General features: G+C 39.5%; 1 long non-coding RNA gene across 1 annotated transcript; it reads right to left on the bottom strand.

The window, feature by feature from the left end:
• Positions 1–9,611: 9,611 nt before the first annotated feature.
• Positions 9,612–10,625, bottom strand: LOC104228697 (uncharacterized). The gene is made up of 2 exons (XR_711388.2): positions 10,295–10,625; positions 9,612–10,019 (listed from the first exon to the last, which is right to left on the bottom strand). It is a non-coding gene; the product is annotated as an uncharacterized lncRNA (long non-coding RNA).
• Between the last annotated feature and the right edge of the window lie 7,152 nt (positions 10,626–17,777).

The following is a 17,777-nucleotide window of genomic DNA, read 5'->3' as shown; positions in this document are numbered from 1 at the left end:
GAGGCAGATAAGCAAGTAAGGCTCAAGTAAACCTCCTTAAATCAGATAAGCCATAGAGTTTAGCATACCTTGCATGTACTAGTTTGGTCTTTAAAAATTTAAGCGATAAGCAGACTGATTCAACACATACTTTTAGACAGGAAGTCCGCATTAGGCTCACTCGAATGCAGTTGTCAAAGACTGAGCCACTTTAATTAGTCAACTTTACCTTAAGTGTGGGACATAACTACTGATTGTAAAGGAGTTGCAGAATAAGATAAGTTTCAGAAAAAGATTGCAGACTTAATACAAAGAAAATGGTTTAAAGCGAGTTTCAGAAAACATACTTGTTTAAGAAAAAGAGTTGTTGAGTTTTAACAAAAGAACTGAATTACAGACTGATTCAAAAGGTTTATCAGATAAATATAAAGAAGTGAATTCAGATTGATTTGAAAAAATGTTTGTCAAATTATCAGGAAAGCAGTAAGTTTTCAGAAAATATGCACTGATTTGGTTGCAAGAAAAGTTTTAAGGGTTCAGAAAACGTGCAGAAAGTCGCTTGTTTTAGCAAAAAGTGCCAGTACTATTTTAGACGAGTGAAACAATTCTGATTTGAAGTTCCTATATGCATGATCTCTATGAGTTACTGATTTTAATACCTTTCAAACGTTAACAGCCTTATAAATATGATATCTATATGCTGATTTATCATTAAACCTAACGGTTTGCCTAATGTCATTATAAATGCAAATTCTTATAGGCATGGTATCTATATGCATAGTTGCAAAAATCAGAAAGTTAGATCATATAGGCATGGTTTCTACTTGTGAGATTGCATAGATTAACAGTAAAAGTCCTATAGGCATGGTTTCTACTCTTTTGTGCATGAAAGTAAATTCCCTCCCCTTTTCACTAGATCCCCGAGTTTATACAAATTATTATAGACCAGAAAAATAAGACAGAAATAAAAATACATCAGAAATTATATCTACATCCGAGCAGCCTAATTCAGACTTAGTATCTAACAATATGAGATTGAACCACTTCCGAGATCCATATTTTTAAATCCTTCTCTTATCTAGGGTGTTTCAGATATCCAAGGAGTTTCAAGAACTCCAAGTAGTGCTTACACCCAAGATATTAATTAGAAAGAGTTATAGTGCAGTGTGGAAGGGCCAGCCCTCAAGTGTCTAAGTTCAGAGGGAGCTCATGGAGTCCCAAGGCAAGGCTCACAAGAGAGGGGCAGAACTTAGTTTCTAAGAATGAGTGTAAGTGCAAGAAGGGATTAGGGAGTGCCATGGCAGGCTGGTGGTCATGCCTAGCCATAGGATAGGCTGGCACACCCCTGACCAGGCCTGTTCAGCCAACAAAGAAGAGCACAGACCTATTGAAGGTCAGACTATGGTCTGGACAGTGATTAGGACACTTCCAGACCAAAGTCTTAGGCTCAAAATACACATAAAGGGAAAGGGGAATGAGAATTGAAAGAGTTTAGGACTCAGGGAGTCCAGTCCATATACATGAACAACAATATCAAGTGTTGTCATGTTTTCTGAACCATAACTCAACATACAAAGGGTTTAGGGATGGGGATTCATATATGAGCAGGAATAAACAGACTTGCAAAAAGCAGTAAAATAAACAAAGAGAAGACTGAAGCATAAACACATAAGAGAGAGGCAGAATTTAAAAAAGAAGAGACATACCAGTTGCAGAAAAGTAAGCAGGAAGAAAAGCAGAATACTTGCAGCCAAAGCACAATCGGAGAAGAGGACTCTAGCTTATGAGTTCAGAGAAAAACTCGAATGCTTTTAAGAAAAACTAAGAGTATTTGAGAGAAGAAGTAGTGACTTATGTCATGTGTGTTCGTGTCTTTGAAAGAGAAGAGTATAGGTATTTATAGTTTTGAAAACGAGTAAAGAATAAGGTAACAAGTATAGCTTTAACACAACTATGGGCATGATCATAATCAGAATCAATTAACACAAGACTTCCCTTTAATCAAGGGATTATTGTTCAAACGGATACTAATAGGATCAAAAATAAGGAAAGAAAATCAGTCTATAAGCAGAATGGTTGTTGCTATAAAAGGAGTAGTAAAATCATACAATAGGTATTTAAGTCCAAGTACAGGATTGTACTTATTTTTGGAAAGGGTTTAGTAAGGCCAAACCAAGAAAGAGAATCAATTAACCCTTAACAGGCGAGTAAGAGGGAAAAGTTTTGAAATCAGTTATGAGTTTGAAAATCAATCACAGAAGGGACTCAGTATATAAAGGAATGCACAAGTAATAGACATGTGAGGCCAAACTATGGCAAAAGAAACAACATACAGTAGTAGCATAGAGCAAGCATTCGAAGCATGATAGTCGGGTTTCAGTGGTTTAGTAATAGAGAAAAGGATCAGAGGCATGCAAAGAGTCGAGTGAAAATCATAGTCGAGTTTGACAGGTAGCAAGAACTCAGAACCAAAAGAGTCACATAAAGAAAAAAGAGAGTTGAAGTAAAGGAATCACATTGAGCAATTTCAACAGACGAAGAACTTCAGGAACTCAAATAGACCCCCAAAGAACTAGGGTTTTCAAAATCAATCAGGTTTAGAGGCGATAAACAAGTGAAACAAGCAAACAAATTCAGAATCTCGAATAAACCCCAAAAATTAGGGTTTTCAACATGCTAACTCAGATAGAAAAACAAGGTAAATGAATGTTAACAAACAGACTAAGAAACTCAAACAAAATCTCAAGAATTAGGGTTTTAAATATGCTAACTCAGATAGAAAACAACACAAGCAAAACACAGTAAAACATGTCGAGAATCAGAGAAGAAATTCGAAATACCTTAACATAAAACCCTAATTTTGAAAGCAAAAAATTAAAGAAACTTTGAGAAAGATGCTTAGAAAGTTCAAACACATATAGATCCGGGGCAGATCTGAAATAAAATCGAAGGAACCTTAGAGATTAGGATTTCGTAAGAAACCCAGGCGATGAGAAAGGCTTTGAAAACAATCGATCTAAGCAGGAAAGTCGAAGATCGAACTCAAATAGCCATGGCTGGCCTGGACAAAGGTTGAAGATGACCGGAGAACAGTCATCAATCAAAAGCTTGGTCGAAACCCCTTCAAGATCTGGTCATAGGACCTCAAAGACGAGCATGTAGAGGCCATGAGAGGCTGGTACAGGTCTCCGATGAGCCTGGGAAGCCATGGATTAGGGTTTCAGTGAGAGGCGGCGGCTAGGGTTTGAGGTGGGTTGAGAGAGAGTTGAGAGAAAGAAGGGATTCAAAGGCGGCGTCTCTAAAGGAATGGGGTAGGTTTATGGGTCGTTTGAAATTAAAAAGGAAAGAATCAATGGTGGTCGTTGATCTAAGTGATCAACGATCGAGATTGAACAGGGTTATGGGCTGGGTCGGTTGAGTAGGTGCTGGGTTGGGTTAAAGGTAATTGGGCTGGATAGTTTGGGCTCGAATTTGGGGCTGAGTTGGGTTAATTAGGGGTGCCAAATTGGCTGAAATTGAAATACAATTGGGGCTAAATTTTAAATAGCCATTTTTCCCATTTTATTTTATAAAAAATAGTAAAAAGTTTTTTCTGAAACCAATTGAAGGTACTAAATTAATAAATAATATACAAATATTAAATTAAAAATGCTGGAAGTAATTTTATAATTATAAAATGTTGTAAATCATAAAATAGGCTATAATTGCAATTACATACAATTTAGCTTTAAAATGCCAAATAAATTTGTAAAATATGCAAAAATTACCTTAATTATATTTTGGCGTAAACGTGAGAACGAAATGAGTTATTCACCAAAATGATAATTTTGGGAATAATTATTGCATTTTTGTGGTGTAATAATAGGTAGTAGGTAGGTTTAAAAATCATTAAAAATACCAAAACTGTTGGGTGTGCTTACATATGCACGTATATGCTATTTTGGAAATATTTTGGGTATAAAATTACCTAGGAAAAAATTGGGTATCAACATTCCTATGGCGGGGAGTCGAAGAGGAGCCACACTAGACTCCCCAATGGTTGGAATGGGTAAGACTTCTGTGGCAGAAGGTGAAGGAGGACCTATAGTAAACTCTTTAAAGGTCAGTATAGGTAAGACCTCAGATATATCAAGGTGGTCAGAATGGTCAGAAGAGGTAAAGAAAAGTTTAGACTTAAAAAAATGTGATGTCAGATGACATAAAGCACCTACGAAGATCAAGTGAATAACAACGATATCCCTTCTGAACACAAGAATAACAAAGGAAGACATACTTGAGAGCACGAAGAGCTGACTTATCTTTCCCAGGGGCTAAGTTATGAACAAAACAAGTGCTCCCAAAAATACGAGGGGGAACAGAGTATAAGGATGACTGGGGAAATAATACTGCATATGGAATCTGATTCTGGATGGGAGATGAAGGCATCCGATTAACCAAATAACAAGCTATGAGAACTGCATCGCCCCAAAAACGCAATGGAACATGAGATTCAATGAGAAGTATGCGAGCAATCTCAATGATGTGCCTATTATTTCTCTCTGCAACCCCATTTTATTGAGGGGTATAAGGACAAGAGGTCTGATGAATAATTCCTTGAGAAGTCATAAACTGCTGAAATTGAGAGGATAAATATTCTAAGGCATTATCACTGCGAAAAATGGGAATAGAAACACCAAATTGATTTTTAATTTCAGCACAAAAATTCTGGATTATAGAAAATAACTCAGAACGATCTTTCATTAAGAAAATCCAAGTACATCTTGAATGATCATTAATGAGACTAACAAAATAAAGAAATTCCAAGGTTGAATTGACTCTACTAGGACCTCATATATCAGAATGAACTAAAGAAAAAACAGACTCTGAATGACTCTCAATACTACGAGGAAAGAAGGTTCGAGTATGTTTCCCGAGCTGACATGACTCACACTCTAATGTGAATAAACTAGACAAACTAGGCATCATCTTCTGAAGCTTGGATAAACTTGGATGTCCTAAACGTTTGTGAATTAGGTCCGGAGGATCTTTAACTAGACATGCCTTGGAGGAATTGGGTGAGTTAAGGTAGTAAAGACCTTCTGATTCAAGTCCTATTCCAATCGTATGTCTCGTACTACGGTCCTGCATAATAAAAGAATCATCAATAAAATATATACCACAATGGAGGGCACGAGTCAACCGACTAACAGATGCAAGGTTAAAAGGACAGCCATGGACATAAAGAAAGGAATCTAGAGTGACAAAGGGTAGGGAATTCGCTTGTCCAACTCCTTTTGCTTTAGTTTGAGGCCCATTGGCTAAAGTAACAGTGGGAAGAGACTTTGAATACGCAATATTTGACAAAAGTGATTTATTATCAGAGATATGATCAGAAGCAGCTAAGTCTACAACCCATTGTCCAAGAGTACTAGACTGGGAAACACAAGTAAAAGAATTTCCAGCAACAGAAGTATCAGTCTGAGCAACAAAGGCTACTTGTGGAGATGTTTGCTTACATACTTGATACTGAAGGTACTCATTATACTCCCCTTAAGATAAAGAAAATCTCTGGTTACCTGTAGTATCGGTCTGAGCAACATAAGCATTTTTGGGTGGGTGACCATGTAAAGAATAGCACACGTCATGAGTGTGTCCAAGTTTATGACAATAAGAGCACTTGGGTCTAGATCTTCCAAAACGACCTCCTCCTCGTCTATTCTCCATAGTATGAGATGCTCGATTGTCCACTGTTTGGGATGTGAGAACAGATGAGTCAAGTGTCTGTGATGAGATCACTGGGTGACTTGGTGCTGCAGCAAAGCGAAGTAATCGAGAGAATAATTCATCAACTGTGGGGACAGACAGACTAGCCAAAATCTGATCACATACTGAGTCAAGATCATTAGGAATCCCAGCAAGAGTAAGAACTAGAAATATCTTTTGTCGCTGCTCTTGCTGCTTTTCAACACTAGCAGAAACTGGCAGCAACTTCTCCAATTCCTCCATGACTGTCTGTACTTGTCCTAAGTAAGTAGACATATCTAATTCATGTTTCTTTAAATTTGTCATCCGCGATATCACATCATAGAAATGAGATATGTCATAGTGTATAAAGTGCGAGCCTTTTCCCAAACCAAATAACATGTCTGGAATGGATGAAACAAGGACATCAACTTGGAATCAATAGATCGCCACAGAATACTACATAATTGAGCATCGATCTTCTCCTAAAGTGTTTTGGCCTTTTCATCTCCTTCACTAGACTTCGTGATTATATGATCTTGAAAACCTTGACCTTTACACCACAACTCAATTGACGAAGCCCAAGCTAAGTAGTTTGAACTTTCCATTAAAGGTTCTGAGGTAATCATAACACCAGTACTGCCAAAACCAGGGTTTTTAGACCCGAAAGCATTGACTCCCAAAGACATTGTTGGATTGAAGTGAGGTCTATAAAATTATCACCAAATAACAGAAAGAATCAATTAAAAACTCGCTAAACAGATGAAGGGAACACTGTTTTTGCCGGAAAATTACTGTAGCTGCCAGAAAAAATCAGTGTAGTCGCCGAAAAAACTCAAAGTGATCGGAATAAAAAGAAAAAGGTATGGGTAGGCTCGGAATTACTAGGCGGGCAGGCCGTTCAAAAGAACTTTTTTCAAAATCTGACCGGAAGAGGGAACACGCGTCGGTGCGTGTGATAGACGCGTTACCGGAAGCAGATCTCTGATAGGCGCGTGGGGGCGCGTGGATGGGTATTTTCCGATGAAGTTTTCTGGGGTTTGGTCAGATCTCTCTTGGGAACCTTGTGGTGGTGTTGAATTTTGCACGACACTGATAGTGACTTTGACACAATCAGTCACTTAGGTCACCGGAAAATTTCACGGTGACTGAGTTCTTTCTTCCCGGATGTCGCTGGAATGACGCACAACGATCTCTTCTCACCAATGCTCTGATACCATGTGAGAAAATACGGAAAAAAATATTATTGATATTATTCTCATATGTTAAACACGATACAATGAGCCCTATATATATACATAACATGTCTTACTCCTAATACATATGGGATTAGAGTTATTTACTACTATTTATATAACTATTCTAACAGAACTGACGTAAGAAATAATTCCATTCGTGCTAGGTTGACTTGGAGAATTTGTAACAACTCAAATGCCCAATGGGTTTGAGATCTGTTCCACAAACATCGTACTAGTAGACAACCTACTAGGCAAATGGCCTCTAGGACTTGGCTTAGCATTAGGAATGGGTGGAATGTGTCCAGTAAGGCTAATAGGTGGATTGTCAACAAGGGGAATAGAGTCAACCTTTACAATGATAAATGGATCAATAACTGGAGCCAATCAGAACCTTGGTTAATGGACCACTAAACAAGGAGGAAGAAACCTTGAAGGTTTCCACCTGTATGCAAAATGGCATTTGGAACACTACCAATCTTTTTGTCACCCTCCTTGATAGTGTAACCAATGGGATCAGCTCCACTATCCCTAGTGCCAACAATGCAAACATTGATAGAATGGTGTTACATTTCGCGTTTTCGTACGTTAAAAGTTTTATCTTTAGTTAATTGACGTAGACTCGGGGATGAAAATATCTTGAGGTTAACGTATTTATGCTATTTATAACAAGCCATGAGTAAGTGTCATGAAGGATAAAGAATACACGAATTAAAGAAAATAAGTTTCGTTGAAGGTTACCGATTTGGGATAAAATACGGGTCGAGCGATAATAATCGATATTTATGGACTAGTACCATACAAGGTACCATATGACCGTGATAGTATAACGTATAAAGTATATTAAAAATGAGTAGTACTTTTAGGTAATTTGAGATAATTCTTAATTATGCGGGTAATTAATTAATTATCGGGTAACGAGACATTACCTAGTTAATTAATAAATTAGTAGATAATAATTAAAATCCCCCCCCCCCAATGTGGCAAGCTTCCTAAGCTCTCTTGATGACTAATAATGAGAATGGGAAAGGTGTCACACCTTAAGGTGACACCAATCTTTCAATGAGGAACCCACCTAAACTAAAGATAACAATCTCAAAAATTAGAATTCATTCACTACACCTCTTCTGAAAGAGTCTATCAAATTTTAGGAAAATTATGTTTCAACTTAATAGTCCAGCAAGATTCTCTTACATAGAAAGCACGTTCAAACCTTCTAATATGCAAATGCATATTATATAACATATAAGTTGCGCCCAAGCTTTCAAATTAACGTGAGATTTTGCAATATTAACGGAGTACGGTGTAATCTTTCTCAAGAGAATCGACTCAGGTATGTTAAGGTCATACCTTCTTTCTTTTTAGCATAATCCAAGTTATACAAAAGAAATGAGCAAATGCACGATTTTCATAAACGACTATATTCATAGAAGTACTAGGGGTCTCTATGTTCTTGATTCCCATGTGACATATTATTATATCTTCTGTTCATAGGTCTTAAAATAATATACAGTTGATAAGGTTTATCCAAAAGGAATATTGAGATTATTAACATATTTTCATACATTTCATTCATTTATACACGTACATTGACCCATGACCAGATGACATTATATACGTGTATTTATATGTGTATATATATATATATATATATATATATACGTATGTATATATATATATATATGTATGTATATGGGATATGGGAAAAGGCTACAACGTTATATATGCACCACCACCTGATCAGCTGGTATATGTTGATGATGTTGCCCACAGTGGCCAAGACGATATGATGGGATGCCCTCAGAGGCTTGATGATATTATGTACACCTATACCTATGCATGACACGACATTTATATGCACGTGTGTCACAACTCCTTTTTACACACCCGAAAGGTAGTACAAGGGAGTTTTCCCACTTTAAGTGACATTATTCGAAATGAGATTATTTTATTTAATTTCTCAGAGTCGCCACTTGGAATATTTATTGGTGTCCCAAGTCACCGGTTTATTTTAAATCCCAAATTGAGGAAAATTTGACTTTTCTTTTGAAGTCTGCGAACCAGAAATTCTAAGTAAGGAATTCTGTTAACCCGGGAGAAGGTGTTAGGCATTCCCGAGTTCCGTGGTTCTAGCACGGTCGCTTAACCTATTACAATTGGCCTATTATCTGATTTTAATACATGTTTTAACCTATAGTATATTTTAACTTATTAAACCGGTTGTAATTATTTTTAGGAAGATTCAACGTTATTTAAAACACGCCTTTGGATCACGCCACATGAAATGCACCCACGATCCGCAACATATTTTATTTAACGTTGTTAGGATTTGGATTTGGGTCACATGAAATGCACACCCGAGTTTAAGGAAATTAGTTATTAAAATGACGCGCCTAAAGTAACTACGCATTTTTAACTTTACGAGGGCCACGAAAAATTTAGTAATGGTACACCTCAAGCTATATGAACTAAATTAAATTAGAGGTCTATTAATAATGATTTTATCATTAAGAAGGTTTGATCGAAGTTGCGCGGACGCATACTCCGAGTTAGTTTTAAGAATCGTAATTATGTCACGCGAACGTGTACAAAATCACCATGATAGATTCAACATGCCTAAAGCTCAAGAGAAAAGAATTCATCTATGATATTGTCTTACACCAAACAATCACAAAAAGATCAAATCTTCCACAGATTAAATAGATTCAACCGCTAAACAATTACAAACAGAGATCATAACTTCAACACATTAAACGTATCCAAAACAAAACTATTACTACTATCAGTGCCTCAACCAAATGCCAAGTTCTTCCTAAACTACTGACAAACAGAAAATGACATAAATCAATTTGCGCAAATTTCGAACAGAAAAAGAAGGAAAGAACGAAAAATGATAAATAAATAGAACAAAAAAAAACTCAAACACTCGATATATATTCACAAAGACCACATTAGCAGCTTTCACAACAATATCTTTGAATTGCATATGATCCCAAGCATCTGGAGAATGATTCATGACAGTAGTGGAGCGTTATCAAATTCATCATGTTGGATATACCAATATATGAGTTCCTTCCAGTGTTGCTGCTCATCACAGGCACGAATAAGCCAACAGAAACATTCAAATTTTATCTTTACTCAATATCTCAAAGTTCATCTACTGAAGCATATACCACTTTTAAAATCACACCTTCGTGGGAGAATTAAGCACAACCTCAAGTGAAATAATACCAAACCAAGTATTCAAACAAAATAGTAGAGCAAAACAAAACCGAAGAAGAAGTAGTAATGAAATAACTAATCAGAACATGTAAAATAATTCCAATCAAAACGAACGGATTACAAATTCAAGAACTTACATATAATCTGAAAGAAGATCGATCTTTTACAGTCGCAACAACTACTGAAAACGCTGACCAGATGACATCCTCGAACTGCAGGACTAGAACTTCACCGGAAACCTCAACAGAATTACGACCAGACCTCGAAACTCGCAAGATCTCTCGTGTAATAAGCTCTAGCTGTGGTGGAAATGGTCGCTGATTTCAATTGTTAGATGAAGAAGGAGTTAGTGCTAGAAGAGTGGTCTTTTGTTCTCTGCTATGGCTGCTTCTTCTGGCAAGTTTGGACTGAGCCGTTGCTGGTTGGTCCAGTGTGCGTGTGTTTCTTAAGAAAAATGAGGGAGGGTTAAGCTCAAAGCTATGGTTGTTGACTTGGAGAGGAGATGGAAGGGTCTCCTCAAGTCTGTGTAGAAGAAGACGCTGGGAGGGGTGTCTTAAGGTTGTGAATGGTGTGAGTGGAGGAAATATTTTGGGGAGAGTGGGGAACATGAGTGGGGAAAGTGGGGAGAGTAGGGAACATGATTGGGGAAAATGGGGAAAGTGAGTAGTGAGTGGAGAAAGTGAGGAAAGTGGGTAGTGAGTAGAGAAAAGTAGGAATAAATTCAAATATGGTCAAAAATAAGCTGCTCACAACGTGTATGGCATTATAATGTTACAAAATTTATAAGGTTATTCAGACTTACAAATGGATTTCTCCATTCCATGTTTCATCTATGTCCTTTGTGAATTTCATGCCTTACATACTCAGTATATTATTCGTATTGACACCCTATTTCCTGGGGCCTGCGTTTCATGCCCGCAGGTGCAGGTAGGCAAGTCGACGGTCCCCCTTCTTAGGATCCTTGATCAGCGAGAGTTGGTGTGCTCCACTTGATCCGGAGTTGCTTTTGATTTTGGTACGATATGTTTATATATATAGATATATGGGTATGACGTGGCTCAGTTCCACCTTTGTACATTTGTATTTCTATTAGAGGTTTGTAGACAGTTATGTATAATTGGATAGTATGTGGCCTTGTCGGTTTTTAGTTTTGGGTATATAGTTATCTATCGTGGCCTTGTCGACTCACCCACTATAATCCGCGCATATATGTATATATGTCATTTGGACAGATTTTCCTCGTGCATGTTACTCTCTTAATTCAGCAGATATTATTCATATTTATATCTTAGTCGTATTCTTAAGGGTGTTCGACAGGTAGCACTAGGGCACTCATCGCGGCCCATCAGTTTGGGTCGTGACAAATGGCATAGAACCAAACCTATAATGGATTATTCACAACTAAATCTGCCTATTCAATCATCTTAGGGGACATATACCATCAGACCAATGAACAGGAAAGAGGGTTCAATTGGATATGGACTAGGAAAGTTCCTAATAAGATCAAATACTTTTTTGGCTTATGACACATGGCAGACTCCCCACTAGTAAGCACCTTCATCACAGAGGTGTAACTTTGAGCCCTATTTTTTTCTTATGCAACATAAAAGAGGAATTCATTGAGCATATCTTCATCATGTGTGAAAATACTAAGCACTTCTGGGATAACCTTTCACAATTAAGCCAAACCGACATTCATATCCAGTCCTTTACCAATAGCCAAACCAAGTGAGAATGCATCATTAATAGTCTGCACAACCATAATTTCAATAGCCTACTTAGGTGGAGGGCAGTTGATCCCTTTTTGCCTCTAAAAAATCTGGATAACTAGAAACAACAATTGTTTCAAGCAAAAGGGATCCCGTCTCACACCAAAATGCCATATCCAAAGCCATAGAGTACATTCATGTAGCAGGAAGATGCTAGGGAAAATCTGATTTGGTCATTCATATCAAATGGCACCACCTCAAAGGGACCACTATAAACTCAACACTGATGGTTCAAACCTTCAAAATGGACCGGTGGGAGGCATGGGTGTGGTTATTAGGAATAATAGGGGGTTGGGTAATAGGTTTCATGGAAAAAATAACTTGTACTAACATACTACACTGTGAACTAATAGTGTTGCTGCATGGGCTAAAAATGGCGATAACAAATAACCTGTCAAGACCCCGGTTCACCCTTCATGAACCATCGTGACAGCACCTAGTCTCTACGACTAGGTAAGCCTAACAAATGCGTAACATAAACGAAACTTGCGGAAGAAATAATCAAAAACCAAAATAACTGAATGGAAACAATAGTTATAATGCCGCTCGACATATACAACACAACATTCTCAAAACCAAGTACACTATCCCAAAACTCGGAAACTCACGGAAACATAAGCCTTTGGAATATCTAACAGTCTAACTCCAGAATATCTAACAAGAAAGAAAATACAGAAGGGCAATGTTTAACAGCTAGAATAGAAAAGGGACTCCTCGGTTTGCGGACGCGGAAAATGTACCTCGAAGTCTCTAGAGCAGTCGCCTCCCTCAAGGATGGTAGTCCTGAGTAGCGGTACCTGGATCTGCACGTGAAAAACATGCGCAGAAAGGGCATGAGTACACTACAGCGGTACTCAATAAGTGCTAAGCCTAACCTCGGTTGGGTAGTGACGAGGAAGGTCAGGGCCCTACTGAGGTTGAATAAAATATAAAGATCAACAGTATAGAACAGAACAGTATAAATAAGTACAGTAGTAAAATAACACGGGATGTACAGGACCGCAACAACTATACAGAAACAAGGTAAACACAAAAAAGAATTACAGCTCAGCACCAATAATAACGATCGGGGATCTCCCAAGATACCGTCCTGTAGTCCCATATGTACATATCCAATGGATCTCCCGGGATCTCGTCCCGTAGTCCTACTCATAGTGCACGGGGATCTACCGGAATCCCATTTCGTAGTCCCAAATATAAATACTCAGTACTGGGGGAATCTACTGGGTGTATTCCCGTAGTTCCATATAACCGTGCAGGGGGATCTACCGAAATCCCACATCCGTAGTCCCAAAATAAACAGACAAGGGGGAGCTACCGGAATCCCACATCTGTAGTCCCAAAATAAATACACAGCAGCAACAAGAAAATATACAGAAATGGCAAAATTTCATATTAAGGCAACAAATGATTCTAGCCTAGCATGCTGCACAGAATTCAGGTAAGGCAGGTTGAACAAATAAAGCAATTCAGTCACTTAGACATACTTTCCTAAGCTAACAACAGGCTTAATAGTGCAAGTAATAGAAACAAGAAAGGAAACATACTAGTAATTTCTTAAAGAAAACTGGATCTCCAACAATTAGCACAAGTGCGCACTCCTCACCTTATGTACAAGGCATTTCAATTACCAAATATACCAATCCTAAGGGGAAGATACCCCACACAAGGTTAGACAAGCCACTTACCTCGAACTGGCTCAAAATCAACCCGAGAGCACGTTCTTGCCACGAGTACTCGACTCCAAATGGCCCAAATCTGTTCAATTGCATAATGTAAATAACACTTTAAGTAACTGATTCTACAATTAAATTCTAAGTTAATACACGAATTTATGTAAAATGACCAAAACGACCCTCGGGCCCATATCTCGGAATCGGGTAAAATTTACATTTCCAGAACTCTCGCACTCTCACGAGTTCAGTCATATCAAAAATACCAAAATCGAACCTCAATTTGTCCCTCAAATCATCACTCAAAGACCTCCAATTAGACAAGCCATAACCCCACAATTACCACTAATTTTCCTTAATTTTTCATGCTTAAATTGATAAAAATTATTCTAACAACGAGTTTAGGGACCAAAGACCTTACCCCAATGAACCCCTCTGATAATCCCTCTTGAAAAGTGCTCCCCAAGCTTCTTCCCGTTTTGAAAAAGATGAAAAATGGCTAAATTTCGCGAAGGCAAGAATGTATATGTTCTGCCCAACGATTTCCGCATTTGAACTTAAAGGCCGATTTCCACACCTGCGGTCTCCAACTCGCATATGCGGTACCACTTATGCGAAAATTCTCCCGCATCTGCGGAAACTGCTGACCTCCCTCAATTTCTCTTCTGCGGCCACTAAGACGCTTTTGCGACGCCGCACTTGCGGAACCTAAATCGCAGGTGCGGTTATGACAGAACTAGTAGCTGAAGCTGCAACTCTAACTCCAAAAATCTTTCCGTCAACCATCCAAATTCATCCCGAGACCTCCAGGACCTCAACCAAAGGCACCAACAAGTCACAAACCACTATCCAAACTTGTACCAATCCTTAAAACACCTAAAACAACATCGAAACCTCGAATTAACCATGGATTTAAGCCTAAGAACTCCAAAATTCTCAAATATGCTTTCGATCAAAACGTCTATCAAACCTCGTCCGAATGACCTGAAATTTTGCAACACGTCACATGCAATACTACGGAGCTACTCCGACTTCCGGAATTCCATTCCGACCCTAGGATCAAAATCTCACCATCAGACCGGAAACTTAAAAAAAAATCAACTTTCGGCATTTCAAGCCTAAATTAGCTATGGACCTCCAAAACACAATCCGAACACGCCCCTAAGCCCGAAATCACCCAACGGAGCTAACGGAAATATCAGATTTCCATTCCGAGTCTGTCTTTACACTGTTCCAATTACGGCCAACTTTCCAACACTTAAGCTCTCATTTAGGGACTAAGTGTCCCAAAACTTTTCGAAACTCAAAACCGCACATCCCGGCAAATCAAAATAGCAGAAATAAACTTGGCGAAAATAATTAATAGGGGATCAGGGAATTAATTCTTAAGACAACCGGCCGGGTTGTCACATCCCCCTACACTTAAACATTCGTTCATCCTCGAATGAGCATATAGACATACCTGAAGTAGTGAAAAGATGAGGGTAACGACTGCGCATATCCTGCTCGGACTCCTAGGTCGCCTCCTCGACTGGCTGGCCCCGCCACTGAACCTTTACTTATGCAATGTTCTTTGACCTTAGCTTTCTAACCTGCCTGTCCAATATTGACACTGGCTCCTCAACATAAGATAGATCCTTGTCCAACTGGAGTGAACTGAAATCCAACGCGTGCAACAGATCAAAGTGATACCTCTGGAGAATCAAAACATGAAATACCGGATGAACTCCTGCCAAGCTGGGAGGTAAGGCATGATCATAGGCAACCTCCCCAACTCGTCTCAATATCTCAAAAGGGCCAATAAACCTGAGACTCAACTTTCCCTTCTTCCCAAATCTCATAACGCCCTTCATAGGCAAAACCCAAAGCAGAACCCGCTCTCCAACCATATAGGAAACATCACGAACCTTCCGGTCCGCGTAACTCTTCTATCTGGACTGGGCTGTACGGAGTCTATCCTGAATCACCTTAACCTTCTCCAAAGCATCCTGAACCAAGTTTGTGCCCAATAGTCTAGCCTCACCCGGCTCAAACCAACCCACCGGAGATCTACACCATCTCCCATATAAAGCCTCATACGGTGCCATCTAAATGTTGGACTGATAGCTGTTGTTGTAAGCAAACTCCGCCAATGGAAAGAACTGATCCCAAGACCCTCCAAACTCAATCACGCACACACGGAGCATATCCTCAAGAATCTAAATAGTGCACTCAGACTGTCCGTCCGTCTGAGAGTGAAATGCTGTACTCAACTCCACCCGAGTACCAACTCATACTGAACGGCCCTCCAGAACCGTGATGTAAACTGGTTACCCCTATCTGAGATGATGGACACTGGAATACCATGCAGACGAACAATTTCCCGGATATAAATCTCTGTCAACCGCTCCGAAGAATAAGTATTACACACAAGAATGAAATGAGCGGACTTGGTCAGCCGATCCATTATCACCCAAATAGCATCGAACTTTCTCAAAGTCCGTGGGAGCCCAACTACAAAGTCCATGGTGATCCGCTCCCACTTCCACTCTGGAATCTCTATCTGCTGAAGTAACCCACCTGGTCTCTGGTGCTCATACTTCACCTGCTGACAGTTGAGGCACCGAGCTACAAATCCAACTATATCATTCTTCATCCACCTCTACCAGTAGTGCTGCCTCAAATCTTGATACATCTTTGCGGCACCCCGATGAATGGAATACCACGAGCTATGGGCCTCCTCTAGAATCAACTCTCGAAGCCTATCAACATTGGGTACACAAATCCGATCCTGCATCCTCAATACCCCATCATCACCAATAGTCACATCTCTGGCATCACCGTGCTGCACCTTGTCCTTGAGGACAAGCAAATGAGGGTCATCATACTGTCGCTCCCTAATACGATCAAATAAGGAAGACCGAGAAACCACGCAGGCTAGAATCCGACTGGGCTCTGAAAGATCCAATCTCACAAACTGGTTGGCTAAGGCCTGAATATCCATCGCCATAGGCCTCTCCGATGCTAGTAAATAAGCCAAAATCCCCAAACTCTCTGCCCGACGACTCAAAGCATCGGCCACCATATTGCCCTTGCCCGGATGATACAAAATAGTGATGTCATAGTCCTTCAGCAACTCTAACCACTTCCTCTGGAGCAAATTTAGATCCTTTTGCTTGAACAGGTGCTGCTAGCTCCGATGATCAGTATAAATCTCAATGGGGACCCCGTACAAATAATGGCGCCAAATCTTCAGGGCATGAACAATGACATTTAACTCAAGGTCGTGAACATGGTAATTCTTCTCATGTATCTTCAACGGTCTAGACGCGTAGGCAATCACCCTACCGTCCTGCATCAACACCGCTCCGAGGCCAACCCGCGAGGCATCACAATAGACCGTATAAGACCCTGAACCTGTAGGCAATATCAAAACTGGGGATGTAGTCAAAGCTGTCTTGAGCTTCTGAAAGCTCGCCTCACACTCCTCCGTCCACTGAAATAGAGCACCTTTCTGGGTCAACCTGGTCATAGGGGCTGCAATCGATGAAAACCCCTTCACAAAACGACGGTAGTAACCCGCCAAGCCAAGGAAATTGCGGATCTCGGTAGCTGAGGATGGTCTGGGACAACTCTATATAACCTCTATCTTCTTCGGATCCACCTGAATACCCTCACTCAATACCATATGGCCTAAGAATGCCACTGAATCCAACCAAAACTCACATTTCGAGAACTTAGCATATAACTTCTTCTCTCTCAGGGTCTGAAGCACAGTCCTCAAGTGCTGCTCATGATCTTTCCGATTTTGGGAGTACACTAGAATATCATCAATAAAGACAATGACGAACGAGTCAATATATGACCGGAACACACTGTGCATCAAATGCATAAAGGCTGCTGGGGCATTGGTCAGCCCAACTGACATAACAAGGAACTCGTAATGACCATACCTAGTCCTGAAAGCAGTCTTCGAGATATCTGGCTCCCGAATCTTCAACTGATGGTAACTTGAGCACAAATCAATCTTAGAAAACACCCTTGCGCCCTGAAGCTGGTCAAACAGGTCATCAATACGAGGTAAAGGATAACAGTTCTTCACTGTAGCCTTGTTCAACTGGCGATAATCAATATACATATGCATAGAACCATCCTTTTTCTTCACAAACAAGACAGGAGCACTCCAAGGTGATACACTA

This window comes from Nicotiana sylvestris, chromosome 3 (assembly GCF_000393655.2).
Source record: "Nicotiana sylvestris chromosome 3, ASM39365v2, whole genome shotgun sequence".
Lineage (NCBI taxonomy): Eukaryota > Viridiplantae > Streptophyta > Magnoliopsida > Solanales > Solanaceae > Nicotiana > Nicotiana sylvestris.
Note: the sequence above shows the minus strand (reverse complement) of the source record. Positions and strands in the feature narration are given on the sequence as shown.